This window comes from Podarcis melisellensis (assembly GCF_964234715.1).
Source record: "Podarcis melisellensis genome assembly, chromosome: 2".
In the NCBI taxonomy this organism is placed as follows: domain Eukaryota; kingdom Metazoa; phylum Chordata; class Lepidosauria; order Squamata; family Lacertidae; genus Podarcis; species Podarcis melisellensis.
Genome location: NC_138529.1, coordinates 22,617,931 through 22,637,313, shown reverse-complemented (window position 1 = coordinate 22,637,313; position 19,383 = coordinate 22,617,931). Strand labels below are relative to the sequence as shown.

At 43.5% G+C, this 19,383-nt stretch overlaps 1 long non-coding RNA gene across 1 annotated transcript in view; it reads right to left on the bottom strand.

The window, feature by feature from the left end:
* Positions 1-4,826: 4,826 nt before the first annotated feature.
* LOC309363614 overlaps positions 4,827-19,383 on the bottom strand; it is a 98,776-nt gene continuing 84,219 nt past the window's right edge. Inside the window, exon 2 of the long non-coding RNA XR_014165475.1 lies at positions 4,827-5,039. This is a non-coding gene — a long non-coding RNA (uncharacterized lncRNA). The remainder of the gene's footprint in view (positions 5,040-19,383) is intronic.

The following is a 19,383-nucleotide window of genomic DNA, read 5'->3' as shown; positions in this document are numbered from 1 at the left end:
CTTTGCTCTCTTTCCAACCAAGCCCCCCTTGAGCAAATCTCTATTGTGCTGGATGGCAATAATGTATTTATTACTGCACGGGTCGCAAAATGTGCCTTGGCTGCAAGTAAGTTGAGAGCTAGGCACCAAGACAAGTATCAGAAGGGGGAGTGCGAGACGGGGAGCGCTTAACTCAGGCATGGCCAAACTTGGCCCTCCAGCTGTTTGGGGACTACAATTCCCATCATCCCTGACCACTGGTCCTGTTAGCTAGGGATGATAGGAGTAGGCCTAAAACAACTGGAGGGCCAAGTTTGGTCATGCCTGGCTTAACTTATGCAAGAGTGATTTTTGCATTTTTGTATGTTCGCTTTGCTGCTGCTGCTGTTCAGTTTTAAATCAATTACAGTGGTACCTTGGGTTAAGTACTTAATTCATTACAGAGGTCCGTTCTTAACCTGAAACTGTTCTTAACCTGAAGCACTTCCTGCTGCCGCTGCACCGCCGGAGCACGATTTCTGTTCTCATCCTGAAGCAAAGTTCTTAACCCGAGGTAATATTTCTGGGTTACCGGAGTCAGTAACCTGAAGCGTATGTAACCTGAGGTACCACTGTATTTGTGACCAATTCTGATGGCTCATAGCTTTTAGCAATAAAGATTCATTCATACCTCATTGGGGCAAGACTTGCTGTGATCACAGCACTGTTTTAGTTTCTTTGGACAAAGAGTTAACTTCACTGACACCTGTGTTTTTTATTGCTGACCTACTCCTGACTCCAGCTCCTGAAAGCTAACTTTTTTAAGTACGTGGAATTTTAGTAACAAATCAATATAAGTGGGGAAAAGGGCCCATGCATTAGCTTTGCTGAGACCACTGACATCCCAGAACACTTCTGTCTAGTGACCGTTCCACCTGATTATATAGCCATCTGAAACATTTGTTACCTGAATCTATTTTTCCTTCCCTACACACACACACACACACACACACACACACACACACACACACTTTTGTAGCATTATTTTAAACCATAAAACACCTTGAGCTATTTGCCAAGAGGTGACGCAGAAATGTAGTAAACTTTTTACAAAGCCTGACCTCCTAGTTAATTATCAGACGGTCTCCAATTTGCCATTTTGAAGCAAGATAGTTGAGAAAGTGGTGGTGACTCAGCTCCAGGCTTTGTTGGATTTTTTCCCATCTGGCCTGGCTTTGGAGTGGAAACTGCTTAGTTGATGCTCTTCACTGAGAATTGGACGATGGCCTATTACAGGCACTAGACAGTGCAGAGTCCAAACACAGAGGCAGGGTTTTGTGAAAGACTAGGTAGTTTGGGGTTTACATGCATCTGAGAGTTGATACACAGACATTATTCCAGCAGTCTGAGGCTAAAATGGAAGGCTTTGAAGCTTGAGCTTTCAGAACGCCATCTAACTCTGCAGGCTACCAGGACCCCAGCAATTTTCCTTTGAGGAGTGGTTTAGTCGTGCTTATCCTTTTACCCCTGCAGGATCCTCATTCCTCAGATAGTCAGTTTTGTGTGTCTAGTGGTTGACAGACCCAGCAAGGTCTCTGTACTCTCTGGGACTAAGTGGCCACTTGTCAGGCTTTGGGGAATTGGCTTTCTCCCCCGTGGCAGTAAATAAGAAGATCAAACGAAAGGAACGTCTTACCAGTTAGATTCTTTAATAATCACAGTGAGAGAGAGAAAGAACATGTCTCCCTAGAAATGGCGGTGCTCCCAATTAAGTCTTTCTCCACCCCCTCCATCCCTATTAATCTACTTCACTCTTACGTCTTGTCATCTGAGTTTGGAGCCTCTGTGTTTTCTGTTCTGACACTTTCTGAGCTCCCCTTGTCCTTGGAGAAGGGGAGTAGAACTATCCAAAGACTGCAAATCTGTTAACTGTCTCTCTTTTCTAGTGTTTCTTCTGCTAGCTGTTCCCCATCCAATATTTCCCAGCTTCTGCCTTCTGAACTGTGCCCCTCTGCAAACCACTGTTCCAAATCTATACTGTCTTCCTGCTCCTCGGAAGATTCAGGATCAGGGGGAGGGGGCGGCTCCCACTATTATTCTTCAGTGCAGCCCTCCTCAGCACGGACCCTGACACCACCTGACCTCCAGTTCAGAAAAGAAGTACCCTAATCCATGGCTTGCAAAGGCTCTTCTTTTTTAAAAAAGAAACTTCCCATAAAATAGGGAAGAGGCTGGAAATCATGTCTGGCACCTACTAGGCTACCCTCAACGATGTCGTGGGCTGAATTTACTGTTTTGATGTATTTTAATATATATATATATATTAAGTCTCATTGAATTTATTTATAAAGAAAACCAGGCAGAAATTCCTGTGTCAGCTATTGAATAAATATCAGAACCCCTGCTTAAAAACCATTATAACTGTTTGGCACAGTCAAAAGTGTCATCTAATGTTATCAGCTGAGAGATCAAATGCTTCCATCTACATGGTCTTAGCATCTGTGATCACTATTAGCCTCTGGGTATTAGCTCTCAGATTCCTTCTAGGCAAAGCTCCAAAGTGATTGACATGAAAATCTGACCTCTCTATTCACTCAACTATTCACTAAGCTTCCAAAGCACCATTTTAAGATCTGATACCTCTCTAAGCTAAGATGCACCAAGGGAGAATAATGTCTTCTAATTGTCTTTGATGACAGTCCTTTTCTCTAGCCAGAGTAACTTTATTCCTATGCTTTGACAACTCCATATTTATCCGGGTGGGGGGTGTGCGTGCATGTGCACACACACACACACACACACACACACACACCCTTTCATATTTTCAGAAAGCACAGTATTACAATAGATACGGAACAAAACCAACCAGAGAGCAAGAAATCCACTTCCCTGGCAAAACCAAGATTCATAGAGCACTTCAAGATCTTAGTCACATTTTGTTTTAGTCAGAGCTGTCAGTAAATAGACATGGAAGATACTGTAATTGCTTCTTATCTGAGCAGTTTATTATAAATATAGGAGTAGAAACCAAAGAGGTGATCGGGTTGAGTCTTTCCTCATATGTTTCTTGTCTTCAAGGCAATTTTGTCCACAGCAAAAAGATCCCAAATTCAAGAAAAGCCCCAGCATATTGAAAAACTCTTCCTGCTCTCTCTCTCTCCCCCCTTCATGTCCAGTTGAAATCAGACAGCTTTTGCTGGTTTGGCAAGCTTGCTCATACACATCCAACCCCCCACCCCCAGTTACAGGATCCCAAGAACTGGAAGGAACTCAGGACATCCTACAGCCTGACCGCCCCCACCTTGTAATTTATAACACTGGCATTCCACTCTGCAGGCCTGACTGGCTTGCAAAAGATGCTCAAAATAAAATCACACTCAAACCTCACACAGAAACAAAAATGGCACAGTGTCCATATGGAACCAGGATAATTCAGGCAGCATTTTCCCCCACCCTCTTCCTAGTTCTTCCCTGGTGTCACACAAGGCAACAGCTCCCACCCAAATCATCTCAGGCATGGGAACCGGGATGAGCAGTTGGATGAGCTATCAGTTCCCTTCCTGATAGCTGGTAGCCTGAAGGACGGTTCACACACAATATTATTCTGTCCATGTAAATAAACATGTAGCTGGGCACTTTCTTCACGGATAATTCCCAACATGAAACAGAAGTGCTACTGTCTCTTGTGAGGAATGTGTACCATGTCAAAAGTTTACATATGAATCAAATCTTAATTTATTAAAAGACAGATTGCAGGAGACTCCAATTTTAGACCTGGCTAGTTCTGTTTTGTATAAGATGCCATTCTACTGTTCCCATCCAGCCTCAAACTTTCTCTAATTAAAATTAAAACATTAAAAGCAATCAAAGTCATTTCCCAAACTTAGCCTGTTTACACAATATGGTTCACACTAGGGGTTCCTAAACTGTGGCCTGCAAGCTTAATTCAGGTGGATTTGTGGTTAAATATGTGAGACGGCACATCCATTGTATTAAATATTCATATTGGGATTTAATTGTATGCTACTGCTGTTTTTATTTATTATATATTGCATTTCATTGGATTATTATTTGAATTCTGTGGTGTTGCAACCATTAGAATTCTGTGTAATACAATAAAATACAATATATAGTAAATAAAGTTTTAAGAAATAAGACTGCAATTAAAAAGCCTACAGCATTTAGCACAGCACAATACAATTGCTGCAACCGGTAGAAAAACCTTTAAGTGCTCCCCCAAGACCCTCAGCAATCCTTGAGTGGTCCGTGGTTAACCACTTGTTTACATATTACAGAGCAATAAATCCTTTCTATCATTCCAGCGCTTGACAAGAACATATGAATCTACACTGCTCTTGCAAATGTAGCTTTCCAGGCTGACAAGTTCCAAACGTTAGAGGTAGATGAAAAGAGCAGACTTGTATTTTGCTTCTTGCATTTCCATATGCTTGTAGGTGTGCAATATTTATAAACTAGGGTTTCGTTTTCTACAGTTTAGTGAGTGCCTTCATCACCATCAAAGACGGTTCTTTTTTTGGGATGCCAGCAAAGTAGTCACCTAATGAATGAATTTGTCTGCATGATGATTCCTTCTAGCTCTTTTGGCTTCTAGTTAATTCTATCAGTTCTAGAGACAAATAAAAAGAACTGTTGGCTTTCATGTTTTCAAAAGCTTAAAAGCCTTGCTTGGGGGGCAAAGCCCTCACAGCACACTGGCTCTAGACGTTTAAGGATGCTCATGCAAGGATGGTGTGGCGATCACACAGGGTCCCTGGAAGTTTCACTGTCTATTGATCCCTGTGCCACCACTTTATTTCTCGCTGCCACCACCCAGGCCCTACCTGGGACAATACTGAGTCCAGTCAGGGTTAAATTGGAACATAAACTTCTGTTTATTTATTGCAGTTCAACAAGCGTGTGGTTTCATAAACGGTATCGGTCAATTACAATCATGGGGTGCCTATCCAGACCTATAACTTCCACTACCTGCTCTCACTCACTAAACCACCTCTCTGATATTTACTTGTCTTCCTAGCCCCTAACTGTTCCTGACTCAGCTTATTTCTCTACACTAACTCAACCTACCCACAGACTCTATCCCAATTCATGCCCACTCCAGGCAACCACCCAACTCCCAACAAACTCCTCCCTTCGCCCCTCCCAGAGCTGGTTTTATAGTCCCTCTGACTCCACACCCCCTGGGTTCTGATTGGGTAACCTGTTTAACTATTTCATCTCCAGCACTCTCATATGTTAATATCACAGATGGTTCCAAGGGTGTGATTTGAGTATACATGTTTTTTCCATTTTTGAATTCGTACAGTCGAACTTGGACGTTTTGGCTCCTGAATGCTGCAAACCCAGAAGTGATTGTTCTGGTTTGCAAACATTCTTTTGGAACCCAAACGTCCAACGGGGGCTTCTGATTGGCTGCAGGAGCTTCCTGCAGCCAATCAGAAGCCGTGATTTGGTTTCTCAATGTTTTAGAAGTCGAACGGACCTCTGGAATGGATTCCGTTCGACTTCCAAGGTATGACTGTAGTTTGCTAGTTTATGCAATGATAGAAAGTCTATATTTTGTATATAGTTTTTCTTTGTTCGTTTTTATCACTGCATTCCCCACTCTGGGATTGGAAATATTTAGTGAAGAGTGTGCTACAAATATAATAAATAAATAAATAAGCAAGCAAGCAAGCAAGCAAGCTTAATTCCATGGGAGTAACCCCTGTGAAATCGGTTTAACTTACTTCTGAGTAGATCACATGTACGATTGTACTGTAACCTATAAATTATGTCTGTTTAAGCTACCCTGGGTTAAGCAGGTTGTGGCAGTATTTGTGGCAGGTTTCAAAGACTATTGGAAGAATATTGAGAACATTCTGTGAGTATAAAATGTCCTCCATTTGGTTCTTTTTCTTCTTGCAGCGGAGGAAAAATGTACACCCTTTAAATAATACTCATTTCTTAAAAACTAAGATTAAAACGTATTTTATGTGGGAAGATGTTCTGTAGCTTAGTACAATCTAATTTATGTTCCCGTAAATCATAGCTATTGTTTGCTAGGATTACCATTTACTCAAAGACTAAATGGCAGTAAGGGGAATTCTGTAATGGAGTCAAGAAGAGACATTTCATTTGTTATGGCTCACAGAACCTCTACTTGGTATTTTCCATTGTTTGACCTGTAATGCTAAACATTTCTTCATATAATAGTTTCTCCATTACTAATGGATGTTTCATGTCTGTTCTCTGGGACATTTAAAATAAGGCTGAGGGAAGAATTTCAATTATAACTCATTTTAAGAGTACGCTATTAGCAGGGTAGAGTATTGGGAACGGGGCATTTTAATATATGAAGTTATCAAAGCTATAGCCTCATCATGCAGCCAATAATCTTTCTGCGAGGCAATTGTTGTCACAGACTGGGATGAATGACTAAGCTTTTGCATACATGAGGCTAAAATAGGCATTTAAGCTTCTCTTGTGCTATTTATGTCAATGTATGATCATTGTGCGTGCAGAAGAGACAGCCAAAGAGAGGCATTTGTAATGCCACGAGCACTCTGACCACTGCAAGTTTTACATTTTCATTCTAAGCCAATTGGAGGGGGTGGGGTGGGAAAACCACATTAAGCCTCAAAACTGGAAATTCCCCAAGAACCATTATTTATTTCTGCCCATCATATCAATCATTTAGGCTGCAATCCTGTATGTGGTTTCTGAGGTGTAAGCCCCAAAGAACTCAATGTACAGGATTAGACAACCATCTTGTTATGCTTTCAGCTTATGACTCTTATACATGGGGAACAGAGGCAGCGAGCAAGACTGCCAAGAACCAGCCATTAGAGTTCTATTTTTCTTTTTTTAAAGAGGTGGTAGAATTTTGTACCATGGAGTACCGCCGGGGAAAAAAGCACTGCCATCTACACACAAGCAACTGACTTTATCAACAAATACAGAACACTTTTTTTCAAAAGTCTGTGAAATATTTGAGGCCCACATTCCCCCATTCCACCAAATCCACATGCAATAAGCTCCACTTGTTTCAACATTTCCTTATTGTTCCATGATTCTTAGGAAGCGTGCCTCATTTTAGAATATTCCTAATCCATATAGTAAACAAATATCACCCAATATGTCCCACAGACCAGGTGGGCTTTATGAAATCATGCTCTCTTAGTGTGCCCAAAGACTTTTCTTTCACACAAAGATCTAGAGTATTCCACAAAAGCCCTGAATCACTGGTAGTAAATATTAAGGATTAGAATATTTATAAAGAAGAAGAGGTTAGTAAATGAAAGGAGTTAATATTATTAGAAATGTGAACTAGGAGAACTTTTATAAAGGTGATATAATGAAATTCAGTTAGAGGGGATTGGAGGAAGTCAGTCATCAATGTGATGAAAGTTGGATATTTAAAGAGATAATCTCTTTTTTTCTTGTGTGTTTAGTTTATTGTAGTGTGGTGGGTTTTTCCCCTTTTTTTCTTTCTTTGTTGTGTATTTTGTTATGTTTTTTGTGATAAATGTTGAAAAGCAATTAAAAAAGTGGGGGGGGGAGCCCTGAATCACTGCAATATTTATTGAAGGTGGCAGCCTGTCCTTATATCTCATTGCAAGGATAGGGTTGCCGTATTCTGAAGAGCAGAAAGAAGGACACATCTGCCAACTTCTAAACTATGGATGGCTATGACGACTCTACCCATGAAAAAAGAGGACGTGTCCTGGAAAAAGGGGACACATGGCAACGCTAAATATAGAAAGCTTGCACCCTAGGTTGCAGCTCTTGGCATGAAACATGGCATCAATGTACCCACCGAGAAATTCCGCAAAAGGGGAGGAGTCAAGCTGCAGAAGAAAATTACTAGCTAACATCTTGATATGTAGGTGGATTGTGTATGTAGGTGGATTGTGCAATTTTCAAGCAAATTGCAAACCAAGCCATGTAAGAAGGCCCTCCTTGAACTCCTTCAAATGCCAGAGAAAGCAGACAATGGTCAACTCTTCCCCTTGGCCTTTTGGCATGTTTGCACACGTATGCAACATTTTAACCTGCTTCTTCTCAAACTGAAAGAAGCAGACACATATGCGAAGCATGAACAATTGTGCATCTCTTATATTTCCCCCCCCAAATTCTGTTATTAGTTTTCACAATATTATAAACAAACAAACACACAAAACATATATCATAGCCTTATTGAAAATTACAGTTATTAACTTCGTTAAGTGACTTCCTCGCTTCCCCTTGGTTGAATTTCATTGCATGTCCTTTTAACGGTTTTCCAAATCCCAATTTTTATGAAATTTAACTTAAACATTAACATCCTTAGATCTTCACCTTATGGAATTAAACATATTAATTCATCACTTAATATAAATAAAATCCTTAGCCCATTAATTATCTGCAAGCTGTTTTCAGTTAGTTTAACTTAACAAATTTAACTAAATAATCATTAAATTTATTCCACTTTTCTTGTGCATTTCTTATAGATGACAAACCTCTAATCAGCCAAAGGGCAAAAGTGTGGATAGCCACCTTTACTAAGAGAGGAATGAGCCGGCGATTACCTCAGGCCGGCGATTAAGGTCTACAGGCAGCATGGCGCACATGAGTCAGAGGAAAAAATGCACATCAGTGTGTCTGTTTGTGGTAAGTGGTTCCCAGGTCTGTGGCAACTTGGCAGGATGGAAAAGCAGTATGATTGAGTGAGCTGAGCAAGCACATCCCCTGTGGTTTGCAAGGTGCAGGAAGGCACAAAACACCCAATACATTTAGAAAACAAGTGTTTTCAGGACCAGCTCCATCCTTTCCCCCTCTGTAGACTTTGCCATGCTGTGTTTTTACACTATACACATTCAAAGCACATTCTGTCCTTCAAAGAATTTGGGACACTGTAGTTTGCTAAGGGTTGGTAGGAATGGCAAGTCTGTGAGGGGTAAACTACAGTGCCCGGGATTTTTGAGGGAAAGAATGTGTTTTAAATGTGCTTTAAATTTATAGTCAGGGCCTTTTCCCCCAGCCAGAACTCAGTGGAACTCAGTTCTGGCACCCCTCTAGTAGGTGCCTTTGCCTTTAAAAAAAAATTGCTTTATTAACAATCTCTTATATCATATGACACATTTCATATAGCATATTTCGTATAACATATTGTACGTATTGTTTCGTATAACATATAGCATATTTTGTATGTATTGTACATCTTCTTGAGTAACCGTATATATAATCCGTGTAAGCAAAAACCATATACAAGTAGTATTCTGTTTACTTTCATAAACTGAACTAATTCGTATTTTTACTATCTTTTGTTGCCTTATCTATTTATTATGAATTAAAGAAAGAAAAAAACCAGAAAAAAGAAAAAGGTGTAGTTGGACTTCCTATCATTTCCCGGTGTATAGCCTTCTTCTAGTCATGAATATACCTAACATGCCTTTCTTAAAAAGTCTGAGGCCTTTCTGCTAAGCATTCTTGGCAACAATATTCTGAAAAAATTGAGAGAAAATTTTCTATATGCCACAGCTGCAGCTCGAACATTGATAGCACTGAACTAGAAAGGGGAAAATGTTCCAACCATAACAGACTGGCAAAATAAATTACAGGAATATGTAGAAATTGTGCAACTGACTAATAGCTTGAGAGGCAACACAAGACAAGTATTCATACAAAAATGGAATAAATATAATAAATATTTATGAAATTATAACAGTGGTATAACGTCTATGGCAGCATTTGCTTGACCCTTATATAGTGAAAGATATGAGAAATAAGGTACTAACTGTTGTAAGAATGTATTAGATGGAATATAAAGAATAACTTAATAATGTCATTGCCATTATAAGAGAACAAGGGAGGTGTTTGGACACTTCTTTTTCTAGAAAAATAGCACTGGGTATCTTCTTTGGTGATCAGTCGTAGCCGAGTAAGATTGACTTCCATAAACACGGTTTTAACAGTGAGTCCGTAATTGACTGTGGAAGCCAATTTTGGATCCACGCGTCCTTCCTTCCACAGTGGGGACCTAGGTTTCCAGGAGTTGAGCACTGGTTATAGTGTGTACACAGCATAAGCTTAGCCCACAACTTCCCAACACTAGCCACAGAGAAGCAAAGGAACAAGAGCTGAGGTGACAACTGGGTGGCCAGTTTAGTGCCAGAGGCATCTTCACCTACCACTTAGGAGCAAGTGTGAGCACCATGGCCTTGTTGGCCTGATGGCAGCTTATGGTGTTGCAATGGAAGAACACTTTACAACATGTTCCCCTCCACCATACCCTCCAACATTTCTCCGATGAAAATAGGGACATCCCATTCTATCATGATAATTTTGCTACACATCTTACTGGGTTGCCACTCTGGGCAGCTTCCAACATATATAAAGGTAAAGGGACCCCTGACCATTAGGTCCAGTCGTGTCCGACTCTGGGGTTGCAGCGCTTATCTCACTTTATTGGCCAAGGGAGTCGGCGTACAGCTTCCAGGTCATGTGGCCAGCACGACTAAGCCACTTCTGGCGAACCAGAGCAGCACACGGAAACGCCGTTTACCTTCCCGCCGGAGCGGTACCTATTTATCTACTTGCACTTTGACGTGCTTTCGAACTGCTAGGTTGGCAGGAACAGAGACCTAGCGACGTGAGCTCACCCCGTCGCTGGGATTCAAACCGCCCACCTTCTGATGGGCAAGCCCAAGAGGCTCAGTGGTTTAACCCACAGCGCCACCCTTTTCCGAACATATATAAAAACATAATAAAACATTAAACATAAAAAACTTCCCTATATAGGATTGCCTTCAGATGGTTCAGGGGTCAGATAATGCCAACATTTCTCCAATGAAAATAGGGACAGCTTCTCTAAGTCAGGGATGTCCCTGGAAAATAAGGACACTTAGAGGGTCTGCATACACACTACCCAAAAAAATCTACTGTCTTCGCCTTGGCTGGCATACATACCTACAGTGTGACCAGGAAAAAGTCCCTCTGTCTAGAATCAATATGCACTGTATATATGGCAGACTACATTTATAAGAGTTTAAAAGCTAGTGATGCATGACTGTTACATTTTTTGCAGTCTAAGCAATGTGATTTGGCAACATGCCCCTTTCATAGCGTATCCTCTGAAGAGGCACACAGGGGAGTCACGCTGTTGAAAGAATACTAGTTTGTAAGGAGCTACGAAACTCATTATTTTTGCTACAAGAGACTAACACAGCTACTCTTCTGGAAAACGTTCTAACTTAATGGTGGGATTTCTGATTTGTTTGTTTTTTCTGGTTCTTTCCCATAGGCTGTAGTCCTGTACATGCTTTAGTTCAGTGAGACTTGCTCCTGAACAAAGATGAATAGGACTGGGTTTCATCTATCCCATCTCTGTGTGGAAGATTGTAATAGTCTTGCTGAGACATTAATTCTGCAAATGGCCTCCACAAATCTAATTAATCCCTTTGGCACTGATTGTAAATGGCACGAAAGTGTTATGTTGCCCTTTTGGACAGATTGGGATTTAATAGTCAATGGCAGCGAGGGAAGCAATGATTAAGCGTTACTGGATGTGAGCCAACTAAAGTTAAACATTGGTAATTTCCATTGATTTGAATGTGAAATCATTGATACTTAGTGGTCCATAGCTTTAGCTGGACTATAACTAATGTTAACAAATATTTATTAATCAACTGCATCTCCTGCTGTTGCATGGAGCTTCCCATGGGTCTCTCACCCAGATTACCGATCAGGTCTGATGTTGTTCCCAGATTATCATGCCCATGGTTCAGTGCTGGGCATGACCTTGTACACACTGATTTATTTATTGATTAGCTCAATTCCTAATTACCATTGGTTGCTTATGATCCCAGGGTGATTTACCATTCAAACCGACACAATAAAAATAGCTTGCGGAGAATTGCAGGTGGGTAGAGGACAAGGGATGCGGGTGGTACTGTGGTCTAAACCACTGAGCCTTGACCTTGATGATCAAAAGGTCAGAGGTTCAAATCCCTGCGACGGGGTGAACTCCCGTTGCTTGGTCCCTGCTCCTGCCAACCTAGCAGTTCAAAAGCACACTAAAAGTGCAAGTAGATTAATAGGTACCACTCCAGCGGGAAGGAAAACAGAGTTTCTGTGTGCTGCTCTGGTTCGCCAGAAGCGGCTTAGTCATGCTGGCCATATGACCCGGAAAAACTGTCTGCGGAAGCAGACAAACACAGGCTCCCTCGACCTGTAAAGTGAGATGAGCCCAGAGTCGTTCGTGACTGGACTGTCAGGGGTCCCTAGAGAACAATATATTGGCCTAGATAGGCCATTGGCATGATCCAGCAGGTTCAATAAGCAATTTAAAATCAATTGCAGCAAGTGGACATCATCTTGTACAACCTCCTCCCAAGCCCTGTGTGCAAAGCTACATTTTTAACTGCTCCAAAAACCAAGTATTGAAGGTACCAGTTGTACCTCTGAGCAAAGGCTGTATACATGAGGTGCCACCACAGAGAAGGTCCTGTTTTGTGTCACCTTACAGTGGCTGATGTACACAGTCATGAGACAACTACTAACTTTCCTGGTAAATAATATATTGAACATTTAAAGACTCCAGATATTTATGAGTGGAACAGCACTTACACAGTTTCATGAAGCCCCTCAGCTGGTTTCTAGCTGAGGAATGAATGGTAGATATATCTGATAATTTTCAAATTATCAGCAATGTTCTATACCAGATCCATTCTTATTTGCAATCCACAGCCCTTTTTCCTTTTTTTAAACAAGATTTTATTTGGTGTCCACTTTAGGTTATGTGTGTGCATTAAATACCTAGTTGTAATTTTCTTACTTAGTAGGGAAAATATATATTTTAATGATTCCATATGTATGCAATAAATTATTTATTGCCATGCTTTGTCCATAGATTTTAACAAAAACAGTGGAATATATTTATAGAAGCCATGAGTCAAATCCTTTAAGCAAATGCTTAAAGATTATTTTTTAAAAACAATTTGTTACATATAATTTGCTACATCGTTATAATTGCACAGGGACTATAATAGAACACCCACATAATATAAGCACAGCACAAACTGAGATAAGGCTTAACTTTGCATAATACAACCACTGACTGGGTTACTTTAAGAGGGTAAAATTACAATTCCTGCCCCCTGTTAGTGGTTCATATTTTCATAAAGTGCTGATTTCCCCCTTTAATCTGAATTTTAATTGTTTTTCTAATATGCCCTGAAGTGATAATGAATAGGTATGATTTAGCCAAATTATAGAGAGTGAAGAATGTGTGAACATGTGAAGAAATATAACTGCTATGTGAATTATATACTTAGTCCAAAGAGTTAATTTACTCAGGACCACAGCAGGAAAGAAAAGAGTTCAGTTCACCCCTCCATGCCTGCTGTGAACATCATAGTTATCAGCAACCCTCAGCTGATTTTACCTGTAGGCTCTTTTTTTCTTTTTTAAGGAGTCCAGCGCACTAAACAACAAAACAGCCATGCAATACAAATTAAAAGGAATAAAAAGCAATTGGAAACATCTGAAAACATTTGAAAACAATAGAATAAGGGCAAAATCTGGCTATAAGTCCAAGTGGGAAAAGGGGCAGGTGTCTGACAGGGTGAGGTGGTGGCCTCAGGCAGCGAGTGGTGGAGGGGCAGAGGTAGCAGGGAGGTAAAGGAGCATCTCCACCCCCATCGTTCAACCCGGGCACTGAGGTCCAGTTCCAAGGGCCTTTTGGCAGTTCCCTCACTGTGAGAAGCAAAGCTACAGGCAACCAGGCAGAGGGCCTTCTCAGTAGTGGCACCCGCCCTGTGGAACATCCTCCCATCAGATGTCAAAGAAATAAACAACTATCTGACGTTTAGAAGACATCTGAAGGCAGCCCTGTTTAGGGAAGTTTTTAATGACTGATGTTTTAATGCATTTTTAGTCTTTTGGTGGGACACGGGTGGCGCTGTGGGTTAAACCACAGAGCCTAGGACTTGCCAATCAAAAGGTCGGTGGTTCAAATCCCCGCAATGGGGTGAGCTCCCGTTGCTCGGTCCCTGCTCCTGCCAACATAGCAGTTCAAAAGCATGTCAATGTGCAAGTGGCAGTAAATGGCTGCTCTGGTTCGCTAGAAGTGGCTTAGTCATGCTGGCCACATGACCCGGAAGCTGTACGCTGGCTCCCTCGGCCAGTAAAGCGAGATGAGCGGAGCAACCCCAGAGTCGGTCACAACTGGACCTAATGGTCAGGGGTCCCTTTACCTTTACCTAATCTTTTGTTGGAAGCCGCCCAGAGTGGCTGGGGAAGCCCAGCCAGATGTGTGGGGTATAAATAATAAAGAATTATTATTATTATTATTATTATTATTATTATTATTATTATTATTATTGGCAGGGCTGCATGTGTGTGCACCATGCGGCCTCAGGTGAAGGATGCTGTCCTAACACAAATGTTGAAATAAGATTTGACTGGCAGTCCAGCTGGAACTGGAACTGTGAGTGGAAATGGGGAGGACCAACTTGTTATTTCCTGCAGGCAGCAAAATGGCTTCTGCTGGCCCTGGGTGGGAAATTGCATTTGACTCCGGAATCCTTTGTGGCTGCTGTGTGAGGCAATAGGTACAACAGCATCCTGTCCTCTTTTCTTTTACTAAACAGTTTTCTGACTCAACCGTTTTCTGCGCAGCATGGCACCCACTTTGGGTAGACCCACTGAGAGGTTCCAGACATGCACTGCGCACTCATCCTTTTCATATCACGGTAATTGTATGGGACTTAATATTATTGGGAATAATCCAATGTCACTTTAATAGTTCCATCAGTGCAAGCATATAAACTTGCTAGACTCCCCCTCCTCTGACACACTGTTCTGGGACTTCTCCTGACCCCACTAAGCTAATTTTGAGGAGTGCTGGGAGTTAGGGGGGAGCCCCATTGCTCAAACAGCAGTAATAATAATAATAATAATAATAATAATAATAATAATAATAATAATAATAATTTATTTATACCCTGCCCACTCTAGGTGGCTTCCAAAAAAACACTAAACTAAAATAACCTATTAAACACTAAAAGCTTCCCTAAACAGGGCTGCCTTCAGATGTCTTCTAAAAGTTTGATAGTTATTTTTCTCTTTGACATCTGGTGGGAGGGCGTTCCACAGGGCGGGTGCCACTACCGAGAAGGCCCTCTGCCTGGTTCCCTGTAACTTGGATTCTCGTAGTGAGGGAACCACCAGAAGGCCCTCGGCACTGGACCTCAGCGTCCGGGCAGAATGATGGAGGTGGAGACGCTTCTTCAGGTATACTGGACCGAGGTCGTTTAAGGCTTTAAAGGTCAGCACCAACACTTTGAATTGTGCTCAGAAACGTACTGTGAGCCAGTGTAGGTCTTTCAAGACCAGTGTTATATGGTCTCGGTGGCCGCTCCCAGTCACCAGTCTAGCTGCTGCATTCTGGATTAGTTGTAGTTTCCGGGTCACCTTCAAAGGTAGCCCCACATAGAGCGCATTGCAGTAGTCCAAGCGAGAGATAACCAGAGCATGCACCACTCTGGTGAGACAGTCTGTGGGCAGGTAGGGTCTCAGCCTGCGTACCAGATGGAGCTGGTAAACAGTTGCCCTAGACACAGAATTGACCTGTGCCTCCATGGGCAGCTGTGAATCCAGAATGACTCCTAGGCTGCGCACCTGGTCCTTCAGGGGCACAGTTACCCCATTCAGGACCAGGGAGTCCTCCACACCTGCCTGCCTCCTGTCCCCCCAAAACAGTACTTCTGTCTTGTCAGGATTCAACCTCAGTCTGTTAGCCGCCATTCACCCTTGCACAGGGCTACCGCTGATGGGATTTCTTAGGTCAACCTCATCCATTATGCCCTTGCTTGAACATGCCTGGACCCTGAGTTCATCATCAGACACCCTTCTCCAAGTACCTCTTGTGAAATACATTTGGAGAGGGGGTGACCAAGGAGAGGGCCTTTTCGATTGCATCCTCAGCAAGGCCTATGTGGTACACTCTGGATGTCAGGTTAAGTTGCACCTCTTCTCCCTGGCTTTGAAGGGATTATAATAATCATGTTTATTGCTGTTTGTGTGTATGGGGTGTGCTGTTTTATTGTTAAACTTGATGGTTGCTTTTAAAATTTGTCTATGAGTCATCTAGAGATGTTTTGTATTAGGCCACAAATAAAACAACTCCCCCAACCCGCACTTTGACTACTAAGTGTAACAGTTTCTTTGCAGTGTAACAAATGACGTTTGCCAGAGTAGGGTTACATGGTTACTACGTATGTCCCCGCAGAGGCTTCCTTGCTACCCACAGTCTTGAAATAATCATTCCTTTGTAGCCTTTTGAATTGGCTGCAATGTGTGTGTGGCCGAAGGGGGTTGTGTACGGTGCTCACAACAGTTTAGCTGGTTTGGAAATGTATGCCCACTGGCCAGCAAAGCTTGATGATCTGTGTTAAATAAAAGGAAAATACTTTACAACAGTGGGGAATAGCGAGTCATTGGAATAGGAAAAAGGCATCCACTTAAAAAATAAACAATTCCTTATGGATCACTGCTATGACGGTTGCAAAGGCACTCACTCCCCAAACTGCTGCTGCATCCCAATCTATCTGGATGTTGTTAGACTGCAACTCGCATCAGCCCAACTTCGTGAATGTTGGGGAGGGTGGGCTTCTGCTGTCTAACACAAGCAGTATGTTCTGCAGCCATCAATAAAATAATGATAATTTATTTCTTGTACACACAGCTCATCTAACTCGGTTGCCCCAGCCACTCTGGGTAGAATGCAACAAAATAGAACAGAACAAACCTGAGAGACCATAGGAGCCAACTCCTGGGGGCCAAGGTATTTTTGCCCCCCTTAAAATATTTTAGGGGCAGACCCCCACCTCCACCAAAGTTGACGAGCATTGCCATTCAAATGGTGTGTGTGCACCATATCTTGTGATGAATTGTGCAGGGTGGGGCCTGCCTGGGCCACCCCAATATCTCATTCAAAAGTTGGCACGCCTGCGACAGGCCCGCCCAAGGAGGAGCGTGAATTTATTTGAGCCAACACAAGCCACGCTCCAAGCGGTGGAGGAGCCACAGGGGTTCCAATTTGAATAAAATATTGGGGGAGGGCAGGTTAGCCCCGCCCGCATAATTGATCACAGGGCAGGGCACACCCACACTATTTGAATAGTTGTTGTTGTTTAGTCATGTCCTGCTCTTCGTGACCCCATGGACCAGAGCACGCCAGGCACTCCTGTCTTCCACTGCTTCCCACAGTTTGGTCAAACTCATGTTCGTAGCTTGGTCAAACTCATGTTCGTTGAACACTGTCTAACCATCTTGTTCTCTGCCGTCCCCTTCTCCTTGTGCCCTCCATCTTTCCCAACATCAGGGTCTTTTCCAGGGAGTCTTCTCTTCTCATGAGGTGGCCAAAGTATTGGAGCCTCAGCTTCAGGATCTGTCCTTCCAGTGAGCACCCAGGGCTGATTTCCTTAAGAATGAAAAGGTTTGATCTTCTTGCAGTCCATGGGACTCTCAAGAGTCTCCTCCAACACCATAATTCAAAAGCATCAATTCTTTGGCGATCAGCCTTCTTTATGGTCCAGCTCTCACTTCCATACATCACTACTGGGAAAACCATAGCTTTAACTATGAGAGCCAGTGTGGTGTAGTGGTTAAGAGCAGTGGACTCGTAATCTGGTGAACTGGGTTTGATTCCCCGCTCCTCCACATGCAGCTGCTGGGTGACCTTGGGCTAGTCACACTTCTTTGAAGTCTCTCAGCCCCACTCACCTCACAGAGTGTTTGTTGTGGGGGAGGAAGGGAAAGGAGAATGTTAGCCGCTTTGAGACTCCTTAGGGTGGCGCTGTGGGTTAAAGCCTCAGCGCCTAGGACTTGCCGATCGAAAGATCGGAGGTTCGAATCCCTGCGGCGGGGTGCGCTCCTGCTGCCCGGTCCCAGCGCCTGCCAACCTAGCAGTTCGAAAGCACCTCCGGGTGCAAGTAGATAAATAGGGACCGCTTACCAGTGGGAAGGTAAACGGCGTTTCCATGTGCGGCTCTGGCTCACCAGAGCAGCGATGTCACGCTGGCCACGTGACCCGGAAGTGTCTCCGGACAGCGCTGGCCCCTGGCCTCTTAAGTGAGATGGGCGCACAACCCCAGAGTCTGTCAAGACTGGCCCGTACGGGCAGGGGTACCTTTAAGGTAGTGATAAAGCTACCCTAAGGTATCTTTATCAAATCCAAACTCTTCTTCTTCTTCTTCTTCAACTATACGGACCTTTGTTGGCAAAGTGATGTCTCTGCTTTTTAAGATGCTGCCTAGGTTTGCCATCGCTTTTCTCCCAGGAAGCAGGCGTCTTTTAATTTCGTGGCTGCTGTCACCATCTGCAGTGATCATGTAGCCCAAGAAAGTAAAATCTCTCACTGCCTCCATTTCTCCCCCTTCTATTTGCCAGGAGGTGATGGGACCAGTGGTCATGATCTTCAGTTTTTTGATGTTGAGCTTCAGACAATATTTTACGCTCTCCTCTTTCACCCTCATTAAAAGGTTCTTTAATTCCTCCTCACTTTCTGCCATCAAGGTTGTGTCATCTGCATACCTGAAGTTGTTGATATTTCTTCCGGCAATCTTAATTCTGGTTTGGGATTCATGCAGCCCAGACTTTCGCATGATGAATTCATGGTATTGCCCATCAACTGTGGTGGTGGTGGTGAGTTCCAGCCCCCTCAAATATTTTCTGGGGGACGAGGAAGGGACCTCGGCGCGTAGGAATTGGCTCCTTTGCTGGGATCTCTGGGCTCCTGCTGGATTTTAGAAGGGGAAAAAAGGCCCTTTAGAATTAAGCAAGCTGCGCGCTCTGGGCGCTGTTTTCCCCTATGTAAGAACGGGGATTCCATGCGCGGAGTCTCCTGAGTGAGACTCGCGGCTGCCTTTGTCGACCCAGCGGATTGTTTGCAGTCCCAGCCTTTTTGCTGAGGAGCGACTTGTCAGTCCCGCCGCGGCTCCTCCTCCCGCCCAGGGACCTTTCTAGAGACTTGAGGGACGCGGGAGCAGCGGAGTGTTTTTAGCCTTCTTCGCGTTCAAACTCGGAAAGAGAAACTGTGGCCCGCCGCGTGTGTGTGTGTGTGTGAGGGAGAAGAGGGCGCAGTACTCCGGCTGCTGCCTTTTCTCCGACCCCTTTCGTTCGCCTCAGCCCTGAAGGCGGGAGTCCCCCCTCAAATCCCCGCAGCCCAGTCGCTCCCACCCACATGAGGAGGGGCCGCCGCCTGGTCGTGTCAGGAACCGGTCTGTCAGTGCCCTGGTCTGAGAGGAAGGAAGGGTGAATGAAGCAACAGGTTCCCGCGCGCCGGGCGGGGGCCGAGTGCTCTTCTCGACGCCGCGCTCAGCGGCAAAGCTGAAGGCAGCTTTGGCTGTGCCACCTCCGAGGAACGGCTCCTTGTGCCCCGGC